The sequence below is a fragment of the Camelus ferus genome, chromosome 6 (assembly GCF_009834535.1).
Source record: "Camelus ferus isolate YT-003-E chromosome 6, BCGSAC_Cfer_1.0, whole genome shotgun sequence".
NCBI classification, from domain to species: domain Eukaryota; kingdom Metazoa; phylum Chordata; class Mammalia; order Artiodactyla; family Camelidae; genus Camelus; species Camelus ferus.
The window spans coordinates 68,222,783-68,245,136 of NC_045701.1; the positions used below are offsets into that span (position 1 = coordinate 68,222,783).

The 22,354-nt window shown below is 42.9% G+C and overlaps 1 protein-coding gene across 5 annotated transcripts in view; it reads left to right on the plus strand.

Moving 5' to 3' along the window:
* RGS6 (regulator of G protein signaling 6) overlaps positions 1–22,354 on the plus strand; it is a 474,528-nt gene that overhangs the window by 184,761 nt on the left and 267,413 nt on the right. The window lies entirely within an intron of this gene.

Below are 22,354 nucleotides of genomic sequence, written 5' to 3' on the forward strand. Positions count from 1 at the left end.
AGTATCCTCAAGAGCAAGGCTAATAGAGCAGAATGCTGCCGTGAACTTTGAGTGATGTGAAATTTCAAGAATCAAAACTTTGCCTAGGATATAGCCCATAATTGGCACTTGTATGCACTTGACATTGTTCATTTACATTAACCAGCATACAATGCCTAATTAGTGCAGCAGAAAGGGGGGAAAAGGAAGTGATTGCTTTTCTGTTACTCGGATGGAAGGGTTGGATTTATTTCAACTTGTTTCTTAGGTAAATACCTCTGATGGACTTTCTGGAGTGTGAAAGGTGTGGACCCTGGTCTGCCTCGAGTCCCTGCAGTGTGGTCTGGAAGGATGCTTCAGAATAGACATAAGTCCGGATTACTTTGCAAAATGAAGTGGGAAGAATTTAATGAGTTCTGGGGAGTGGAGAGAAGAGGGGCAGCATACGATGAGAATGTGGGTCTGGGCAGCATAATGTCTGGAGCAGGGGACTGAGGAGCTGGGACAGGAGATCGTCCCTAAGGTGGGGGACAGGATAGCAGAACAGTAATGCCTAATTATTACCGAGCTTTGCTGTTTTCTAACTTCTGTCCACCACCCTCCCCAAAACCTTCACAAAAGCCTACTGTACATATGAGGGGCTTATTTCTGGGAAATTAAAACTCAAATGGTTTCTATATTAGTTTGAGGCGGCAAAAGAGAATGACTATAGGAGCTGAAATGCAAATAACATTCAGTGGGACCCACAAATCAAAATCGCAGATGACAGAGACAGATAAACCCACCAGGAATCCACAGAACTTGCGAAGAGGGTACTGGACTCCTGCAAGTATGTGAGATCGGTGAGGGTTTCATTTGAGCCATTAAAAATAAATGCATGAATCATAATGCCTAGAAAACTGGAGATCTTGGGGGAGCCCAGGTGAGGGACATTTGGATTTAAGCAAAACTGCAGTTGTAGAAACTTTGAAGTCCCTAGCACAGGGAAATATATACAAGACCTTGTGGTAGCTCACAGTGAAAGAAAAATGTGACAATGAATATATGTATGTTCATGTATAACTAAAAAAATGTGCTCTACACTGGAATTTAACACAACATTGTAAAATGATTATAACTCAATAAAAAATCTAAAAAAAGAAAAGAAAATAGGGGAAGAGAAAGTTTCTGCTCAAGGACCAGTTGAGACATGGGCTATTACTCTTTTCTGGGTTGGGGGTGCGGGTGGCAGGAGGAAGGGGTGAAAAGCAGGAGGTAAATGTGATGAAAACATTCCATGTGTTGGTGGTTGGTCACCTAAGAAAGTTTTAGGAAAAAAAAAAGACCTGTTCTAGCCAGGAAGCTGATTTATTAAACCTGTCCTCTCCTACCCCTCCTTGTTTCCAGCATGCCTTTTCATTTGTAGCATTTTGTATTCTTTTATGCAAAGAAATTTTCTTAGGGGAATACAGGACAGCCCAGGAGAGGGTAGGCGTTATCTGCCTGCGGGCACAGGGTTTCAGAACTCTGTGGCTCTGTGGTCGTAAAAAGAAAACTAAGTCTTTGATTTGCAGGTTGTTTGTTGTACTCATTGTATCAAGTAAAACTCAGATGGAATATTTCATTCCGGCTTCTCTCAGGATGTTCCCTGCAGCCCCCTGTCTGACCAGCCCTGGGGGAGGGCGCAGGGAAAAGAGGGACGAGAGAACAGGACCTGGAATTCATGGTTAGAGACTGTCTGCATCCAGCACCTGGAGTGAATCAGCCCCTCCCTCAAATCCGCAGCACAACCCTTGGATATAAAGATATGTTCCTTTTTATAGATGAGGAGATTGAACCTCAGAAAGACTGAGCAAGTAGCCCATAGTTATGAAGCAGCATGATGCGGTTCTGGGATCCAAAACAGAATTGCCATATATCACTCAAATGTGGAACCTTAAAAAAACACACAAATGAACTTATTTACAAAACGGACTCACAGAAAACACACTTATGGTTACCGGGGAGGGGGGCAAGGGGGTGGGAAGGGATAAACAGGGAGTTCGAGGTTTGCAGATATGAACTACTATACATAAAATAGCTTAACAACAAGGTTCTACTGTATAGCACAGGGAACTATATTCAATATCTTAGTACCCTATAACGAAAAAGAATATGAAAAGGACTGTTTGTATGTATATGTACGACTGAAGCATTGTGCTATACACCAGAAATTGATGGAACATTGAAAACTGAGTATACTTCAATTAAAAAAAAAGTTCCTTTGCCAGAAGTGGGATGTTTCCTGACTTAAACCTGCCCTCTCTTCTTCCCTTCCTTTTCCCCCTTTTTATCTATCTTGAAATGAATGGTGATAACTCAAGTCGTAGAGATACATTTTGAATAAATAATGATTTAAATTTGTAACCATTTTTTATTCTAGAATTTTGACAAATGTAACATGTTTGAAGTTATTTTCCAGCAGGCCTGATACGGTGCTGGATGACCCTGATTGTTGTCATGTCTTTTCTTTTTTTTTTTTTTTCCTGAAAATAAATTTTCTGTTTTTTCTTTCTTTCTCTTTTTTAATTGAAGTGTAGTTGAATTACAATGTTGTGTTAGTTTCAGGTATATAGCCAAGTCATTTATTTTCTATTCATAAATTCAGGGTAGATTTGCAAATGTATGAAGAGAACATGGCGTGGGCAGCCAACTAGGGCTGGGGTGGGACCAGGAAGGTGAGATCTCCTTATAGGTCCACCTCCTCTGTCTCAGGAGCACCTACATCAGTGGTAGCTCTACTAAAGCTTTGTGAGTTCCGACAAGGAGCCAGGAACCATGCTGGAGTTCTTAGAAAAACTCTAAAGAAGCCAGGACCCTCACCTTGGGTTGCTCACCGAGCCTAGAACGGGAGTCCGACTCAGGCAAGGAGGCATCACATCCTGTGTATGTGCTCCAGCCTGGAGATTCAAGGACAGCTTTGGGAGGACATTGACCAGACATGTAGATTGGCTTAAGGAGAACAGCGTGCGAAGAGGAGGAATGAAGCAGTTCAGTGAATCACCGTGAGGAAACACGAAGTGCCGTAGTTTTTTAAAGCCTGGCCTCACGCATGATGCGCAGTATGGTCTCCCTCCACCCCAGCTGCAGGCAGTTATGCTTTACAACAAATAGCCGTCTCTGAGCTCGTGATTTGAAAGCATGTTGCTGGGTTTCCTTGAGGGCCCTGCTTTTATTTGTTGTGGTCTCGTGTTTTGTTCTGGCAAAATGTCCCACATGGGTTTTTACAGCTTGCTTAGTGCATGGGCATCTTTCCACCCAAGCAGCATGTTTACAAATGCCAGCCCTTCGTTTTCTGAAAATACTGCTGAAAAGAGCAACTGCGCCGGGCTGAGCCGCGTGTGTGAGGAGGCCCGGCAGCCAGCCACCGGCATGGGCTCTCCCTGGTGTCGGGTCTGCTCAGAGTCTCTCCTCGTTTTGCCTGGTCCTCTGGTCCTCTGAAATCCACAGACGGGCCTGTCCTCTGTTGACAGGCTGTTGTTTTGGAAGTTAAAACCCTTTCCAGCAATGCCTGCTATACTGAGTGTCATGATGCACTGATGTAAATTTGTCACACATTCTAGGAAACCTCTTTGTATGAACTCCCTGTATTACTGAATTTATCCAAGCTCCTTAGAGGACATATCCACAGAGATCCTAGAGTTAATCCACAGTAACTGATTTGAGTGTTTTAACATTTGTGTTTCCTGTGCAGGGCCCTTCAAACCACCCCTCCTTCTAGCCCCATTTTTGAGAGAGACAGACAGACAGACAGACCTTACCATACCTTACTGTTTTTTAACTGATGGTCAGATAATTCCCTTGTCTCTGTTACTTCCATTGTCTCCTGCCTTCAAAACCTTCACTTCCGTTGTAGTTTTCTGTTTCTTTTACTGTATTGCTTATTTTCAAAAACATGTAGGCGAGTGGAAGTCAAGGGCTTCCAATCATTTGTTATATTTGTGACCCCCTTTCTCTAGGTATTTATTTTCTCAGTGTTAATCCTGAATACAGACTCATAAATTTATATGGAAGAGAGAGTAGGGAATTATGTTCTTCCACACACCGAGGGGCTTCCCAATTCAGGAACTGTCTGGATGGGGAAGATGTCACTGAATGGTGACACTAGCTCGCTGAGTATTACAGAAGCCTGTTTATGATGGACTTCAGAAGCAGACCAAAGATGGAGCGAGGCTTGAGAAATCGACGGAAACATAGGAGCCATTCTTAAGGTTTGAGGTCAAAAGGATTGGTAGGAGTGGGTCCATCTCACAATTTGAAAATGCTATCTTATAGCAAAAGAAAAAACCCCACACTTTTCTGTAGACCTATTGATTTTAGCAGATATAACACAGATGGTGGGGGCAGCGATCACCCTCCAGACTCCCGCTGATCTAGTTCCTTCCTTGTCACATGTTCTCAGTTTGTGGTCAATGTTTTTTTCTACCTAATTTTTGGTGGCAATTTTCAAGGCCTGGAAGCTGGACTAATTTAATGCTTTTTCATTCATTGTCTATCAAATCATTCTGTGTGTGTGTGTTTTTTTTTCTTTTTCTTTTTTGCCAGGTACTGTTTTAAATGTTGGGCACTGCTTTCAATTCAGTAATTTAACTTCTTTCAATTCCTCACCAGCCCACTTGCACATTTCAGATGAATGCCACTTTTAAAGAGAGAATTTGTTTTAAACGAAGAGTGTTTATTTATTGGGTGTAGTGGCCTGAAAGAAAAGACAGTTCCTGCTGCTTGTTCTTAGAAAGGAAGTGGAGGTGCAGAGGTGTCAATCAGGTTCAAAGCATCATCTGAAAAACCAAAAGGTGAACCCCAGTAACTTTTCCCTAACTCAGTCTGAGTCCTTTAAGGCACACCCTGCCTCCACTCACCAGGGCTCCTGCCCTGAGATCAACAAGGCTAGTCCCTTGAGGGTCCCCTTCTTGCAAAACTAGTGCATCAGAGCTATTGGACTCATGTTTTATTGGCTTAATCATCTGATCCTGGTTAGAAATACAGGATTGAAGTTCAAAAAATCAAAATATTTTCTTGGGCACATAATATTTTTTGGAATAAAAATGATCTCAAACCTATTTATTGTACATTTAAGCTAGATTTTTTTTTTAATTTATAAATCTAAAACATGAACACAGCAACAAAACTAAAGTAATACAAAAGGTTAAGCAAAGTAAAATTTTTCTTCTCTCCCTCGGGATCTGTCTCTTTCTCTCAAGGGACTGACTGGTAAGAGTTGCTTATTCCAGAAGTTTTCTACACATACACAGATTTATATGTGTGTACATGTGTATACACACATCTTTGTACATTTCAGCCAAAGCACATTTGCAAACTGTGTTAGCTCTCTATGGCTGTATAACAAAGTACCACAAAGATGCTTAAAACAAAACACATTTATGATCTGACAGCATCCATGGGTCAGGAATCTGGGCATGGCTTAACTGAGTCCTCTGCTTCAGGGGGACTCACGAGGCCACCATCCAGGTATTGTACAGGACGGGCGTCCTATCTAAAAGCTTGACCGGGGATGAGCCACATGTAAGCCCGTTTACACAGTTGTTAGCAGAATTTAGCTCCCTTAGGGCTGTTGGACTGAAGTCTCTCAGGTCTCAGCTGGCTGTAGGCCAGAGACCACCCTTGGTTCCTCACTAAATGGTCCTCCCCATCATGGCAACTTGGCTCATCAAAGCCAACAAGGAAGGGAGTCTGCTAGCAAGACAGGAGTTACAGGTCCATGTAATGGAGTCACAGAAGTGACATCCCAGCCCCTTTGTCATATTTAGTTCATTGGAAGCAAGTCACAGTTCCTGTCTACACCCAAGGAAGAGCATTACACAGGTGCATGAATTCCAAGAAATGTGGACTATTGAGGACCACCCTGGACTCTGTCCTCTGTCTGAACACTGAACAGTAATTTCGTATTGATTATATCTGTACTTCTACATAACAGTACTCTGCAGAGGAGAATTCACTGCATGCCAGGTGATTCCTCTGATCTTCTTGCTTTATCTTTCCTTATCCCAACCATTGTAACAACTAACAAAACTTTAGGGCACATCAGTGGCAAAACAGAATCCTTATTCCAGAAATTTAATTGACAGTCAATATGAAATAAGGACCATTTGTTTATTGCAAGTAAACTAAAACATTTTTGAAAAAATAAATGGGTCAGGATATGCAAAATGCAGTAGCTAATGGCAAATAGCTAAGGGTGATCGTCGGAATGAGGAGCAGTCTGTCCAGCAGGGGTGTTGATCAGAGACTCTGGCCCTGTTGGAGCACCAGCCTGGAAGATCCTGGCTGTGCCTGGTGTTCACCCATCAAGGATGGGGAAGGGATCTGAGTGGCAGTGATGGAGGGCTCTGAGGGAGCTCAGGGCAATTACTATTTACTCACCATTAAAGACATATTTTCATCACTTATCACAGTATAAGTGATGAAAAGTGGTGAAGTAAGTTTCATCACTTATTTATCACAGTATAGCTGTACCAGCACAGGCTGCCTGAATATCACTTCTCTTATTAATCACTAACCCTTACTGAGCTCTTTCTCAAAATATAATATTTGTCATGTACAGAAGGAGAATGCAGCCAGTATTGCCTGTGACGGTCAGTGCCTAAGCCCTATGAGAGGGGCCAGTAGTGATGTGATTTATAGCTTTTTATATAAAGAGCCAACAGTAGATAGGACAGTTTATTTATTTGGCACACACTGGCATTGGGGGAGAACCACCCCTGCCCCATCCCCCCATTGTGCAGGGCCTGGCGTACATTCATGGGACCCAGACTACATGTGGAAGCTCCACCCACACCCCCTTCAAACAGTACTCGTGGATCCTGCTCAGACCTTGGAGCATGAGCTCAGAGGAGGCTCCCCAGGCCCTGGGAGTAGACATGGCTTCCTGTCTGCAGGGAATCCTGGGGTCCGTGACCTAGAGCCCAGTCTGGAACGGTGCTGTCAGACACCGTCCCCACACGTGGCCATGGAGCTCTGCTTGAGTTGTGCTACACGTGTAAAGCACATGCTGGATGTGGAAGACTTAACATGAAAAGTAAAGAACATAAAATATCTCATTAATATTTTTATATTGATTACGTGTTGAATGATAATGTTTTGAATATATCGGGTTAAATGAAGTATATTGTCAAAATTAATTTTGCCTGTTCCCTTTTTAACTTGCTAATGTGACTACTAACAACTTTAGCTCACATTTGCGGCTCCCCTAACATTTCTCTGGGGAAGCACTGGTCTAGAGGAGGAAATTGGGGTCCACTAGGGCACATGATCCTGCTGCCTAGGGCTCCTAGCCCTGAGAGGAGGAGGAGCCAGAGCAGAGCCCGCTAAAGCATTGGGTCCCAGGGGGAGCCCCCCTTGCCTGAGGGTGGTTTCGCTTTCAGGTGATGCTCATAATTAATTTGTTCTCCCACCCTCTCAAGGCTAAATGACCTCCAAATCTCACTCCCCTTGGCTCGCAGGTGGTTTAACCTGAGGCAAGAAGCTAGGCTTCCCACCCCCCACTGCTGCATCTTGATCACTTTTGAATCAATATATACACCAAGCACAGGAAGTGAACCTATTATGTATTAACTGTTCTGTTTTGAGAAGCTGTTATTCTTTGGATGAGACAGAATCCAACCACTAAGCAATTTTTTTTTTTTTTTTTTTGCAGGCTCTGAACTTCTTCCTTCCTCTCCCTTTAGGTTGGAGAACATATTAATCTTTCTGAATTGATTCTTCTAATAAGTGATGACATAGAGATACCTTTTTTGTTTGGATCCAAGGGGAGAATATTTTGCTTTATTTTCAGGGGTTAACAGAAATTCTTTTGGATTACAATACAGATCTTTTCTAAGAAAATCTACTTATCCAATCTCTAGAGGAGGAAACTGTGGACAGTCCCTTATGACTTGCTTAAGTTTAAGTTTATGTTTATGGCACATTGCTTTATGGCAGCTTTAAGAATTTACAATGAAGGCTTTAGACTTAAGGATTCAGAGTTTCAACAGAAACAATGGCTTATTTAGGAGGGTTGTTCCTCTTGCTCCTGAATAAATTTGGTTTGAGCTTACAAGTAGGAAGGATTAATGATTTAGATGTTTGAAATCTCTTTAGTTTATGGCTTCTTTTCTTATTGTGAGTAGCTAACTATTAATAACACTGTTTTTCCTCTGGAACACATAGTTGGTTTACATTATCCAGCCTCCCTTGCAGTTAGGTGTGGCCATGTGACTGAGACTGGCCAATGGGATGTTGGAGGAAGGGATGTAGTCCTGCCCACACAGTCATTTACTCTTTCTCCTTTTCTTTCTCTGCCTGTGGATGCAGAATATCCAGGGGAGAGATTCAGAATTTGCATTTTAGTGAGATCCTCAGGTAATGTGTGATACCTGTGCACATCAACATTTGAGAAACACTTCTTGGAGATGATAGAGCTGCTAGATGGAAGGAGAATGGGTCCCTACCTTGTGGCTTAGAGGAGAGCTACCCAGGAGTGCTGCCCCTTTGAATAGCCCTCTAATTGGTATGTGTACTAGAAATCACCTTTTATTAGGATTAAGCCACTGAGATGCGGGGGCTGTTTGTTACAGCCGTTAGGCTTCCCTGGCTAATATACACATAGGGTATTAGGAGCATTTTTGCACCTGTAATATATCCCCTTTTTACTAATGGGCTCTGCCCACCAAAAGGGTCTTATTGTACCTCCATTATCCAAATTATTGAATAAAGACCAAGGTAGACCTTAAAAAGTGATATGAGTGAAACATTGTGGATACTTTTTAGAAATCACCAAAATTACAAAACATTGGCAAATTTGCATTTACCCTATATATATTTTGTAAATTTTCCTCTCTCCCCCATCTTTCCATCTCTTTTTTTTCAACTGCCCCTTCACTTCCCAGCAGCACCAAAGTTAAAGGGTGAAAATTGTTCTAGCTTTCATAAAAGAGTAAGGAGGTTACTCTTTCACAAAATCCCCATGGAAGCTGAATTATAGGAAGACACAGATGCAAGAATATAAATTTTAATTTCTCTTAAGTCCCTTAACTTATTTTCATTTGACTATGTTTAATTTCTTTAGGCCAACGTTGATTTCTATAGCTTAATTATACAAGTTAAAATGATAAAAAGTATCTTTTTGTTATCATGAAGGTACAATTATTTATATATTCATCTCTTTCTTTGTTCATTCCTAGTATAGAGAATAGTCCAATCAAGAATAATCTCTTGTACCCATGACAGGTAGAGAAAATTTCCCAAGGATCAGCCTCTAAGGTGTTAATAAGAGATTTACTAATTCTTTTCCTATAGATCTGGAGATGCAAGATAGTCACAAGATGGATGAGTTTATTGTATGTGTCTGTGAATAGCTGTCTGTGTTGGATTGGGTGGAGCCAATATTTTAAGCTTCATTAGAATTCCTTATATTTATACATTTTTAATTAAGAAATCTAGGTCATTTTTGCTTATTGGCTTGCATTATGCCTAGAACTAAACTATTGAAACACCAACATGTCTAAACCTCATTATTTTCCTTAATTAGACACACATATGTGCTTATGCATGCGTATGTGCACATATATATACATGCATGCATGTATGCACATTCTCATGCCTACACATACACACATGCTGAAGACAAAAGAAAAAGGAGAAGCCAAAAGAATTTGTGCACATGTGTGTGCACGGCCACGCATATGCCTACATGTATGAGCACACAGATTCCTTCAGCGTCTTTCTTTTCAGCCAATTGTTATAGAGAAGAATGACATCTGGTGCAAAAATTCGAGCAGAAGAATGTAATACATAAGAACCCTTATTGGTAGAAAAAAGAAGACTCTTTGAGGCTTTCTGTGGATGGTCTACACTAGCAATAGATCAGTGTTTCCCAACACAGGGATCCATTCAAAGTGCTGGAGAAATTAGGTACCATCATGATAGAGGTTTTACCAAATTTTAGCTTTCCTTTACTCTCACTTAAGATATCTTGGGGGTGATATGTGCTGAGATTTTAAGGGTGAGATGTCTCTTTCAGAAGCAAGAGAAGGAAACACCTTTTCTCTAATTTTTATAAGGCTTCACAGCCTGGTAGCGCATCTTGGCTTCATTGTTACTACGTGTAGTGGCAGAGGAGGGGAAGCAATAAATAGCACTCATAAAGTGTGAGTTCAGTTAGCCTGACCTTTATGTTGAAGTCTGAATTATTAACAAGCGCTATATGTGCCTTTCTCATTTAATCCTTACAACAAGCCTATGAGATGGGGACTATCATTATACCATTTTGCAAAGGAGGAAACTGAGGCACAGAGAAGTTAAGTAACCTGCCCAATGTCTCTCAGCACTCTAACTCAGATCATCTGGCTCCAGAAGCCGGGTCCTCAATCATGTCGATGAGCTTGCCTACGCCTTGCGGTCATTCTCTGAGGCTTTGCGTTTTGTGATTCTGGGTCTGGCTAACTCACTTAAATGTGGAAGTTTCACAAAGATTCAGACTGCTCAGGGATATGAAAATGACTCATTGGCAGGGTGGGACTTCCAAGGAAATCACTTTCATTCCCTTCCTAATGGGCTGTGCTAGTTTGCAAAAATCAAGAACTGTGATGATTTAGGATGCATTTGAACTCTTTTAGATTTCCGTAGAACCTCACTCAGCAGTCCTTTGGAAATGATGTCATAGCTTTTCTGTATAAGCTTCTAGGGGAGGAAGCCAACGCATTTTACAAATGTTATCTTATCCTTACAACACCCTTGAGGCCTAATGAGTGGTATTTAGTTACTGTTTGGGGAACTACAAAAATTAGGTTGTGGTTTTTAAAGTTTATTTTTGTACCACTGAGAACTCACACACTTATATGCATAAACTGTCTATATAATATTCTATATTATGTGTTATATATTGTATACACACATACATATATGCAAATGTTTCATGAAACAGTATATGTGATATGCCTTGGTGTATTGCATTCTGTTGCATGCTGTTCCATTCTCTTCTACTGAGAAGAATGTTGTTTGTGACCCACAAAGCTGACTTCATTACCTACTAGTGGGATACAGCCTACAGTTTGGAAACCATGGCACTGAGGGAACTCCCCAGCGTTGACGGGTGTAACTCGGGTGGTGCCCTGCTGACACCCTTCTGATATTTTGCCACCACCACCCGCTGTGACTTTAAAACATTAGCTTTTTAAGTACATGAAAAGTGAGCAGTTTGGCATCAGATCTCGCGCTGTGTCCTAGAATCCCTTTCGCCTGCTCGGTGGATATTTATTGAATGCCCGCTGCATGCCAGGCACCAGCATTACAGCAGGGACTCAAAGAGTCACTGCACTGGAGGACTCGACCATCTAGTGGGCGGAGCCAGAGAGAAAAACAAATACATCGTGGGGCAGGTGGTGGTGAGTGCCTCTGGGGAGAGATAAAGGAGGCTGCGCTCCAGTGACGTTTCGACAGAGGGCTGCATCCCAACTCTTCCCCCCTCAACTTATCAGAGGCTTTTCTTGCTCTCAAGCAGTAGTTCTCAACCAGGGTTGACCCTGGCCTCCTAAGGGACTTCTGGCAATATCTATTGCCACAACTGGAGGGGAAGGGTTGCTACTGGTGCCTCGTAGCTAAGGACCAGGCCTACGGCTAACATTCTACAATGTACAGGACAGCACCCCACAACAAAGAATTTTCCAGCTCAGAATGTCAGTCGTGCCAAAGTGGAGAAACTTTGCTATAGGGCTGTGCTCAGGGGTCCAGGAGTGAGCATAGAAAAGCAAACTCCTTTCCCCTGGGATCCTCTTTTCTGGCCCAGGAAAACATACACCATAGCCCACCTCGGTGTCAGAATTGTTTTCCACCGAGCCCCAGTGTTATTGGCACCAGGATGCCGCCTTCATGCTTGGACTTGCCAAGGAGCCTGGCAGATACAATGTGTGTTTAGGGAGAAAGCCGTCCTGACACGGCACATTTTTCCATTCTTCTCCATTCACCTCATGCCTTGAATGGGTGATGGATATTTCAACAGGAGCTGGCCAAATGGGCTTCGGGCCTCGCAGGAATTTTATTTAAAAATACTCCATGAGCCCTAGATTCTTGAGATCCAAACCTCTGGGCAACCTCCTGCCTCCTCCCCTCAATATGATAGTTAAACAGAAGTGTCTTTATTATGCCTCCAAAAGAAAAGGAAGAACTTACCTCTTTTTGAACAGCACTTCACACGTCTCCTTCTATGCCCTCGGCTGCTAGAATTTCCCATCCACCAAGGGGTTTGAGAAAATGTTCAGGCCACCTGTAAGGAAAAAAATACCCTTTTAGATTTCTAGGGCCCCAGCCTCTGATGCTGTGCAATGGGGTCCATGGTCCAGCTCCTTCCCTGCCTCGAGTGTGTAGGAGGGACGTCCAGAATGGTGGCTTCTCCTTGGACATGTGCCTCGGTCCCCAGGGCTCCTCCTCAGAATATTCCATATAATCCGACTCTTGGGGAAATACCTCTCTGCATCTCAATATCTAGCCAAGCCTGAAGAGGACCTGGTCAGAGTGTAGGGACTGTTTGCTAAGGCTTTTGTCCTGGTCCTCACCCCTCCTGCAGGCCAGGAGCCTCCCAATTACCTGAAGATGGGGAGTGATGTTGCCTGGATGTAGCTTCAGATGACACTGACCCATTAAGCCAATTAACCACCTGGTGGCATGGCTGTGAGCCAGAGGGTCACAGTGACTTCAGGAGATGGCAGTTTTGTTGTCAGCCTTCACAGATGCCCTTGTGCAAAATGGAATCTATCGTGTCACTGAATAGGAAATGGAAAGGGATACAGGACGTTCCACTGCTGCACAGAAGCATGGAGGCCGGAGGGCTCCCAGGCGGTCCTCTCTCTGGGGAATGCAGTAAGGGTTCGCCCGACCCTGCCTGGAGCTGTTCCAGACACAGTGGAGGGACCGTACTGTGTGCCATGGACTGGCCATCCATGAGGCAGAAGTTCTTTTGCTACTGCAATTATTAAATGTTTTCCGCAATTATTAAATGGTTTCCTGACAACTTTTCTGCTTTGAAGGCATCTTCCTCCCCCCAAAACCCTCATCTCCATCCTCTCTAAACCCTGGACAACTCTCTCGTTCTGTTTGCTGTTTTCCTACCATGCACCTGGAGCTCCTGTATTCTGGTTAAATATTCCAACCCAAAAAGGAGGAAGCAAAAGGAGGCAAGACAGGGTATGTCTGAACACACTATTGTTTTTAAATCTTTCAGTTAGTATAGTCATGTTTCATGGCTTCTATGCCGCTAATCAACTTCTCAAAAATTAGAAGCCGAGTATGGTGTATCTTATTTATAATTCCTTGTTTCATTCAGTCTGCATGCATGCATTCATTTAACACAATTTAATTGAGTGCATATTATGGTCTAGGCATGGAGCTTAGCTGGCCCCATGGAAAATGCAAAGATGAAATAAGACACACTCCTCTCAAGCAAGTTTGTGTGGAACAAAGAACACTAGTTATTGGCTTAGCAAACTGGAAACTCTCCTGGGAGACAGTGGTTTAGGATGAAACAAGGCACCACAGAAACGTCAAATGCATGCTCCCATCAGTGGGACTGGGTCAGAGATTCCTCGAGGGTGAGGGCTGTGCGGAGGTGTTGCTGGGTTGCCTGGTGGCTGGTATGTGCCAAATGAGTTGCTATTGTCATGCCGAGGGCATGCTTGAAGTGAAGGAGATGCTTTCTGGGATGATCCCTGGATGATAAGGAATTAAGGAGATTGGCCTAAGAAGATGGGCAGTGCTGGTCCCCACTCTTCCTTAATCTGGTAATCAACAAACTCTCAGCCCATGGAGTTTAGCTGAATGTGTCTGTGTCTTGACACTGTGAACTATCACTAGGAAATGCCCATCCTTGAAATAGCCTAAATGCCCATCAACAGATGAATAAAGACAATGTGGTATGTGTGTGTGTGTGTATGTAAACACACACATATATACATATATATAATGGAGTATTACTCAGCCATAAAAACGAATGAAATAATGCCATTTGCAGCAACACGAATGGACCTAGAGATGATCATATTAAGTGAAGTAAGTCAGACAAAGACAAATATCATATGATACCACTTATATGTGGTATCTAAAAAAAAAAGAATACAACTTTTATTTACAAACCAAAAATAGACTCACAGACATAGAAAGCATACTGTGGGGTACCAAAGGGGAAAGGGGAGGGATAAGTAATGAGTTTGAGATTAACAGATACATACTATTATATATAAGATAGATAAACAACAGGGACCTATGTATATAGCACAGGGAACCATATTCAATTTCTTGTAATAACATATAATGGAAAGAATCTGAATATATATATGTATGTATAATTGAGCTGCTTTGCTATACACCTGAAAATAACATTGTAAATCAACTACACATCAATAAAAAATAAAATTAAAAAAAAGAAGTGTCCATCTTCGCTCCCCTAGGTTACTGCCAGGGCTCCCCCAACTCCTCATCTCAGGGCTAGTTGTAAGGACATGGGATCCCGTGGAGGAAGCTCTCAGTTGAAAACAAAGACAGTAAATTCCCAGTGGCACATCTTATGTGGAGCCCCAAGTCACTGTTCAGATTCTCTGAATTCACACCTTAGAATGAGGTAGATTTTGTTGTCCCATAACAGCCAGAAAAATCCATTATTTTCAAGCACTTTGGTTGGGTGGTGGGGAAGCATGCATTTTGGAGAACCGTATTTGAGGACCTCAAGAATGCAAGGCACCGTCCCTCCTCCCACCCTCGGGGGAGAGATGACTCAGGTGTGCGTTCCTGCACGTTGGCAGACTGCAGGAAGGGGTGACGGGCGTCCTGTTCCTTAACTGAGGTTTGCTGATTATGAGCCTGCAGACCTGCTCTTATATCTTCAGAGCTCTCATACCTTCTACAGAAACAGATGCCACCAAAGGGGTGAGAATCCCCACTGGTATATAGGGTCATTCGAGGACTTGGCTGTGAACCAGCTATCCTGTGTCCTGTTTCCACTAACATGCCTTTATCCACCTACCAGACTTTTCTCTGTCTTCACAGCCAAGGAAGAGCCAAGAGTAAGCCTGAAGCTTGCTGGGAATTCAGATGCTAGGAAGATGGGCAGGGGTGGGGCGGGGGTGGGAGAAGGCTGGGAAAGAGCCAGTTTAGGGCTGTGAACGGTGATGAGTTAATAAACTATTTGAATCTGCCTGAAAATTTATCAAGAAAAAGCATTTTAAAATAGAAGAGGCTGAAAATATAAAGTGCACTAATCTTAAATCTGTCTCAGTGAACTTTTACATGCATGCACAAACACACACACACCCCTACACCTATATAACCTTCACCTGAGTCAGGATGTAGCGTGTCGATACCACCACCCTAGATGGAGCACCTTGTGCTCCTTTTCTGTCAGTAGCTCCCCAGTGTCACCATCATTCTGACCTTTGTCACCACTGATTACTTCTGCCTGTTCTTATTCTTGTGCTTCACCAAATGAACTCATGTGATATGTACTCTGGTGTCTGGCTTCTTCCCCTCAACAGAATATTTATGAGATTTTTCAATGTTGCTGTGTGTATCGGTATTTTTTTTTCAATCTGTGTACAATCCATCTTGTAAATAAACCACAATCCATCTTGTAAATAAACCACAATCCATCTTGTAAATAAACCACAACTTGCTTATTTATTCCCCTGTTGATGGAAATTTGAATTGTTTCCAATTTTTGGTGCTTTTGAGTGAAACCGCTGTGAACTTCCCTGTGCATGTCTTTCAGTGAACAAAACTCCCATTTCTCTTAGCTGTATGTGTGAGATTGGGATTACCTCTCTTCCTAAGGTAGACCTAGGTGTAGCTTTACATCTGGTTTGTTCTGTTCTTTCCAGGACAAGGGCAGGGCATCTGAAAGCAGGGAGGTGAAAAGGCTCTTGTGAGCAGGGTAAGTGGATGGCTTGTGCAGGGGCAGAAGAGCAGGTGCTGGAAAGACCCCCCCGCCCCCCAGAGGAAGCCTAATGCAAGCCCCACCTGGCAGAGAATGAGGGAGTCTCCTTAAGAGTCACCTTTTACTATGTCTAGGTTAAGGGAAAGCTGAATCAAGTGGCAGAGGGGTGTATCTAAGAAACTAGAAGATTTTTAGCCTGCTTTCCAGTTTGGTCCACTAGCGCAACACAAAATAGTTGACCTTGGGTACATCACAGTACCTCCCAGATCCTGTTTTCTCATTTATAATTGAAAAAGCTGTTCCTAAGTGACCTTTGAGCTCTTATCAGCTCATAGTTGTATGATAGTAGGTTAATTGTCAATGATCAATTCTAGTGTAAGAAGAAATCACATGAGGATTACTAACAAAAGCCCACAGTTGTTTCCTTCTGTTTTCTTAACGTCCTTCCCTGGATATTAAAAGAATCTGAAAATGTGTCCTTAGGGCTCACCTCGTCAGACCAGGCCAGCTATGCATTGCTGGTCCTGCGCGGGAAGTGCTGAGTGTCTCTCCTTTTCTCCCACTTTTTGTATCCCATCAGGGAGCACTGTACCCTGACAGCCGTCCCTCCCAGGTGCTAGGCCACTGCTCCCCCATCTCTCACTGATTCAGCCACTGCTCCTGGCTGGGCAGCTGGCTGTTCTGTCACGCTCACTGAAAACCACATCTCAGGATGGATATGGGGAGATAGACTGTCTTCTTTCATTCATTCATCCACTCACAAAGTATTTCCAGTTACAGCCACTGCAGCCTGCATCTTACACACTGAATGATCTCTGATACCTGCCCCTGCCCACTCCTAGATACAGCGCAAAAAAAATCAGCATCCCCCAATGGGCACTCCTGTATCCTAATGCTCTGCTCTCACCTTTCAGCTCAGGGAGTGGGGAAAACAGATCAGCCCCAACCTTTCCGATGCCCATCAGGAGCTGGGAAATGACCCTCCTGCCAAGGCGGGAGGGGGCTCTGGAGAAATAAGGTGAGGTCTTAGGGTTTGCTGATTCCCAGCCTGCTGGGTGGAGCCCACACTTGTGATACCTCAGGATGCTTCCTCCACCCCAACAGCTCTACCTCCTGCAGCAGGGAACCGCCCTTCTCCTCCATCTACCCTGGTCCTGGGGATAGGTGCTCCTGACCCCTCCTACCTGAGAAGTTCTAGACCTCACTGAGCTCTAGTTTGTTCTCTCTTCCAACAGCTGCATTCAAATATCTTTACAACTTGTGTTTATTGTTTGTTGAAGTTTAGCTATTTATAACAAATTATTATTTGTGATAACATAAAGGCTGTATCAGTCCATCTTTCTACTCTTGGTTCTTAGTTTTATTATCTGGTAAAAACAAACCCTTCATACTGAATAAAAAGAAAGTGGAAAACAGTTTTGCTGAGAGCCCTACTCAAGGCTGAGAGGTGCTGATGTATTAGGTGGTTGACAAATCACCCGAATTGCAGGAATATGCAACAAGACAGGATATTGATGGTGAACATCTCAGGAAATACCACAGAATATTTTTAAGGGAAAAATTCTTTATAATTTATATAAATAATTCAACATTTTGATCTTAAAAGAGCACTTGTGGCAGTGCTCTCACAGATCAAGAGAACTGATAGAGTCTGATCATGGGGAAAGTCCCTCCCTTGTGTTGGTTAATATCAGTACATAGAGTCTCTAAATATTCATGTACCGCATTTTGTCATGTGGAATTCAGCACATAAGTCTGATCTGGTGAAAGCTGAGAGAAGCTCAGTCATAAAAATAATCAGATTGTTGTGTGTATACACACACACACACACACACACACACACACACACACACAATAGAATACTACTCAGCCATAAAAAAGAACAAAATAAAGCCTTTCGCAGCAACGTGGATGGACCTGGAGATCGTCATTCTAAGTAAACCAGAAAGAGAAAAAAAATTCCATGTGATATCACTTATATGTGGAATCTTTTTTTAAAAAAAGACACAAATGAACTTATTTGCAAAACAGAGACAGACTCACAGACATAGAAAACAAGCTTATGGTTACCAGGGGGAAAAGGGGTGGGGACGATAAATTGGGAGTTTGGGATTTGTAGATACTAATGACTATATAAAAATAGATGAACAACAAGGTCCCACTATATAGCACAGGGAACTATATTTAATACCCTGTAATGGCCTATAATGAAAAAGAATATAAAATGGAATATATATATACATATATATATATATACACAGATACACACATGTATAAATGAACCACTATGCTGTACACCAGAAGTTAACACAACATTGTATATTAACAATACTTCAATTTTAAAAAACTCAATTGGGATCTAATAGAAATAAATAAATAAATACTCAGAAAATTATAAAACAGAAATTTGGCCCAAGACACTTTTCTTGAAAAAATAGGATACTGCTTTGAGAAATGAAAAAAGACACATGAACAGATTGTTCCAAAAATTGCAAGCAAACATCTTTTTCCCTGTTCTGCAAGTTTATCTCCTTTGCTCCTTTTCTAGGGTGAAAATGTATGCTTAATCTGCGTGAGTGCCAGCCCCAGGTGTGGTGGGCATGCTGGAACCCCTCAAATCCAGCTGGTGTGGTTCAGGAGACCTATCAGAGTAGGTTTCACGTTTCAACAATTTCTGCCTGGCCATGCTGGGCTGGCAAGCGCTGCTCGGTTTGTTGTAGTGCCTGGCACACGGTGGTGGGTCCAGTGCTGAATGAATTAGCAGATACTCCCAACTGGTAAAGACAGCAGCCCTGGCGGTTAGCAGTAACACAGCCCCAGAGCAGGCACGGGAGAGCCAGCCTTGTCTGAGCCCTGCTGCACACAGAGCATGTCACCAAGGAAGCAGGGGGCACTCAGCCAGGCATTCGCACGGATAAGGTGGCAGCGGTGGGTTTGCAGGGCCTGGATCTTCACGCCGCCCCTCCCCTCAGCTGTGCTTTTAGGCTATTTGTGAATCTGAGGCCTCTTGTGTAACAGTGATTTCCAAAGTCTGGTCCCTGAACCAGTGAGATAGGGATCAGCTGGGAGCTTGTTAGCCCCGCAGACACTCGGGCCCCACCTCAGACTTACTGACTCGAACATTCTGGGGGTGGGGCCAGCAGTCAGTGTTTTAACAGACCCGCCAGATGATTCTAAGGTGCATTAAAGCTTCTGAAGCACGGGTCTGTGAGCGTGGCTGCCAGCAACCTAGCATTGCTGTCAGAAGAACACAACTTTGGCCCCATGTGTTCTGTTGGGTCTGTGCTCTCTGTGCTGGCTCTCCTGCAGATCATCTGTACTGAGAATTATTTGGGTTTTCAGAATTAGAGGTGGGGAATGAATGGGAGATTAAGAAGGAGGTCTGACCTTTTACTGGTGGAAGAATCATAAGCCAAGTTCATTTCTTCTCCATTATTTGCGTGCTGACTGAAACCGCCCAGGGCTGTGGCGATCTGTTGAAACTTCAGTGCATCACACTTCTGCTCACTTGTGAGCCGCCACTTTAGGTGTCAGCACTCAGGTAGCAGATGTGTCCCCCAGGAAATGAAATCGTAGCCCCAGTAATCCTGAGCTGGGCGAGACAAAGGCACTTCTCCACAGAGCAGCTGCTGTTGGGATTGAATGTAAGAGGTGTTCAATCGATGTTTGTGTAATTGACTGGATGGAGATGGTGCTTGAGTGGCTCACTCCAAACTTTATGAAAGACGGATGATGGCAACTTTGATCTTTGCCCTTGTGATACATGGCCTTTCTTACGCCTCTTCAGAAAATCTTGGTCTCAGTTCATTATCGACCTGGGCTGTCATGGGAGACTCTGTCTCAGAAGTGCTCCAAAGCCTCTTCTCCTGAGGCATATTTAGTCTCATCATCGATTTTAAACATTGAAAATTCACCCATGTATCTTGAATAGCCAGGATAGTTGGAATGTAAGAAATCTCCTGTCTCATAATTCTCTGCCTCTATACGTCTTAGGTACTCTCTTAATTCTGGAAAGTCTGGTCAGAGGATGGAAACTGGACATTGTAGTGTCTCCCTTCAGGGTCTCTACTGTGTTGATTTAATTAAAAACACTCTGCTTTATTTGTCCCCATTTAATAATAATTCACATCTTGGGAAGCTGTTGTTGGGACTTTTGGGTTAGGGTGGGAAAATGGGACTTCCCATCCTTGACCTTCATGACTAGGTAAGTGGCAGATGCTGGGTGGTTCTTAGGCCACCGGGGTGAGCGAGGCTTGGTTGCCTGGTGTTTTGGTCCAGGCGCTTGAAACTGCCTTGCAGACAGTGTTCAAAGCCACATCCTTCCTGACCATAAGGTGCTGACAGGACACTCATTTTTGCCATCATTCAGAGCTCTGCAAGAGAGCAAATTGCTTGCTACTTAAATGTGTTTGCCTTTGAAGAATAAAAAGCTGACTTGACACTGCTGGGATTTGAGCCTCCAGGTGTAGGGATTTGGGAAATCTTGGTTTACCATAGAATGTGGCTTAGCAGGACTAAGCTGATTCCTTCAGCATAATGTCCTCCAGTGTTAAACCCATCTGCGGTGTGTGGAGGGAAGACCTCTTCAACCAGATTGGGAATTTTTTTGAAAATATCTGAATGATATGACAAATTTATCAGGTTCCCTCTAACCTTAAAACCTAGCAAGCTATTTCTTTGACAGTCCTCCTAACAATACAAGGTTCTTTTTTTTTTCTTTTCTAACCAGCATTTGAGTGCCTTTTATGTGTCTAATAAAGGGTGTAAGAGTAGCTCCCATTACAATTAATTTGAATGACCAGGGGTTTGTCTTTATTATACAAATACACGGTGGTGACAATGAGCATGATTGTCAGTGATGAATGAGTGCATCCTCACAGATTCCTAAGTGACCAATTTACTTACTACGAAACAAGGAAAGGAAAGTGACTGAGATTTGTTGCTTTCTGCTCCTTGTTTTCCATTATGGTTCAGTTTGGATTTTTTCACAACAATTCTGAAATGAAAATTGTTCTTTACATAATGATACCAGGTTTGAGTTTTTTCCTAATTTATTTTTTTCCTTTGGAAAGAGTACAGCTTATCTGTTCTGTTAACTCCATAAACCCCACAAATTTGAAACTGCTAGATTGGTGCTGAGAGTACAAGCCAGCGGACTGTGGCTTTTTAATTCCCTGAGAGACGGTGGGTGGGGTGTTCTGGGAAACTGCCGACAGAAACCTCCATCCGCATCCAAAGTCAAGTGGAAACTTGGTCCAGATGAGAGCAAATTAAAATGTGGATGATGTTTTCAAGAAGCGAGGCATAAAATAGGGAGGCCCACACACTATTGTAGATAAGGTCTGCAACAATTTTCTAGTGTCTCAGAGGGAAAATCCATCCTGGGGAGATCTGCCAATGACTGTTTTTGGTTAAAGGACAGAATGAGCAAGATTTAGCAGAACTTTACAAAATGTATTTTGAAGCATTTTGGAAAAACATCTGGTGTTGTGGTTGACGTGTTTTTCATACTGTGTCTTATTCAGGATACATGTGAGTGAAAGAAAGAATGTTGGAGTGCCAGCCCACGTCCCATGGGCCACCCCTAGCTAGCACCTTTTTCAACCTCGTGGTAAATTCCCCATAGCATTTGATGGAGGATAGTTGCTTCTGTGGCTATGATTTTGGAAATATATTCTTCCTGGCCTTTAGCTAGGCTATTAATTACAGTGCAGAAAACTTCTCCTGTTGAATCTGATAGGATAGCCTTACATTCTGTCACTTTAAAATTAGTTTGGACTACGTACTGCAAGATATCAAGTATTCAGTGGCAGTACTTGCTTTCTGCAGGGGTCGAAGAAAGCCTGGCTTAGGTAGTTACATTGTAATACTTGAACCTGGCTGAATTGCATCTGTCCCTGCAGTCCACGCTTCTATCTTTTATATTCGCAGACTTACATCTCTCCTGCATGTAGATCCAAGACCCAGTGCAGCCTCTTGTATAATTTATATGATGAATGGACTCTGGGTCTGGCCTATTTTTTATGTTGTAGGCCTATAAATTATCATAATAATATAGGCATAATTGCCGGTACATTTTTATATCTGTCTGGTTCTACAGTGGTTTTATCATTCATTCGCTAAGAACAATTATTAATCTTCAATCCCAAGGCAGGACAACACAGTTCCAATTTGGTCCATAAATAGTACATCAATTTACAATAGGACAGGGGAAGGAGGACAGTGTGGTTTAAAGGACATAAATAATACACTAAACCCGGGAACAGGGAGGGGGGCATGCAGCAGGTGGGGAAAGAGATGGCAGAGAAGTTTAAAACCAAAGAAGAAAACAGGAAATATCACAGCAAATGTGCTTATGTCTCAAAGTAGACATGTAGAATTCTTTTCCTTCTGTGACTCTGAGCTGCCTCTCTGTGCCTGTGTGTGCCCCAGGGATCCGGGGTC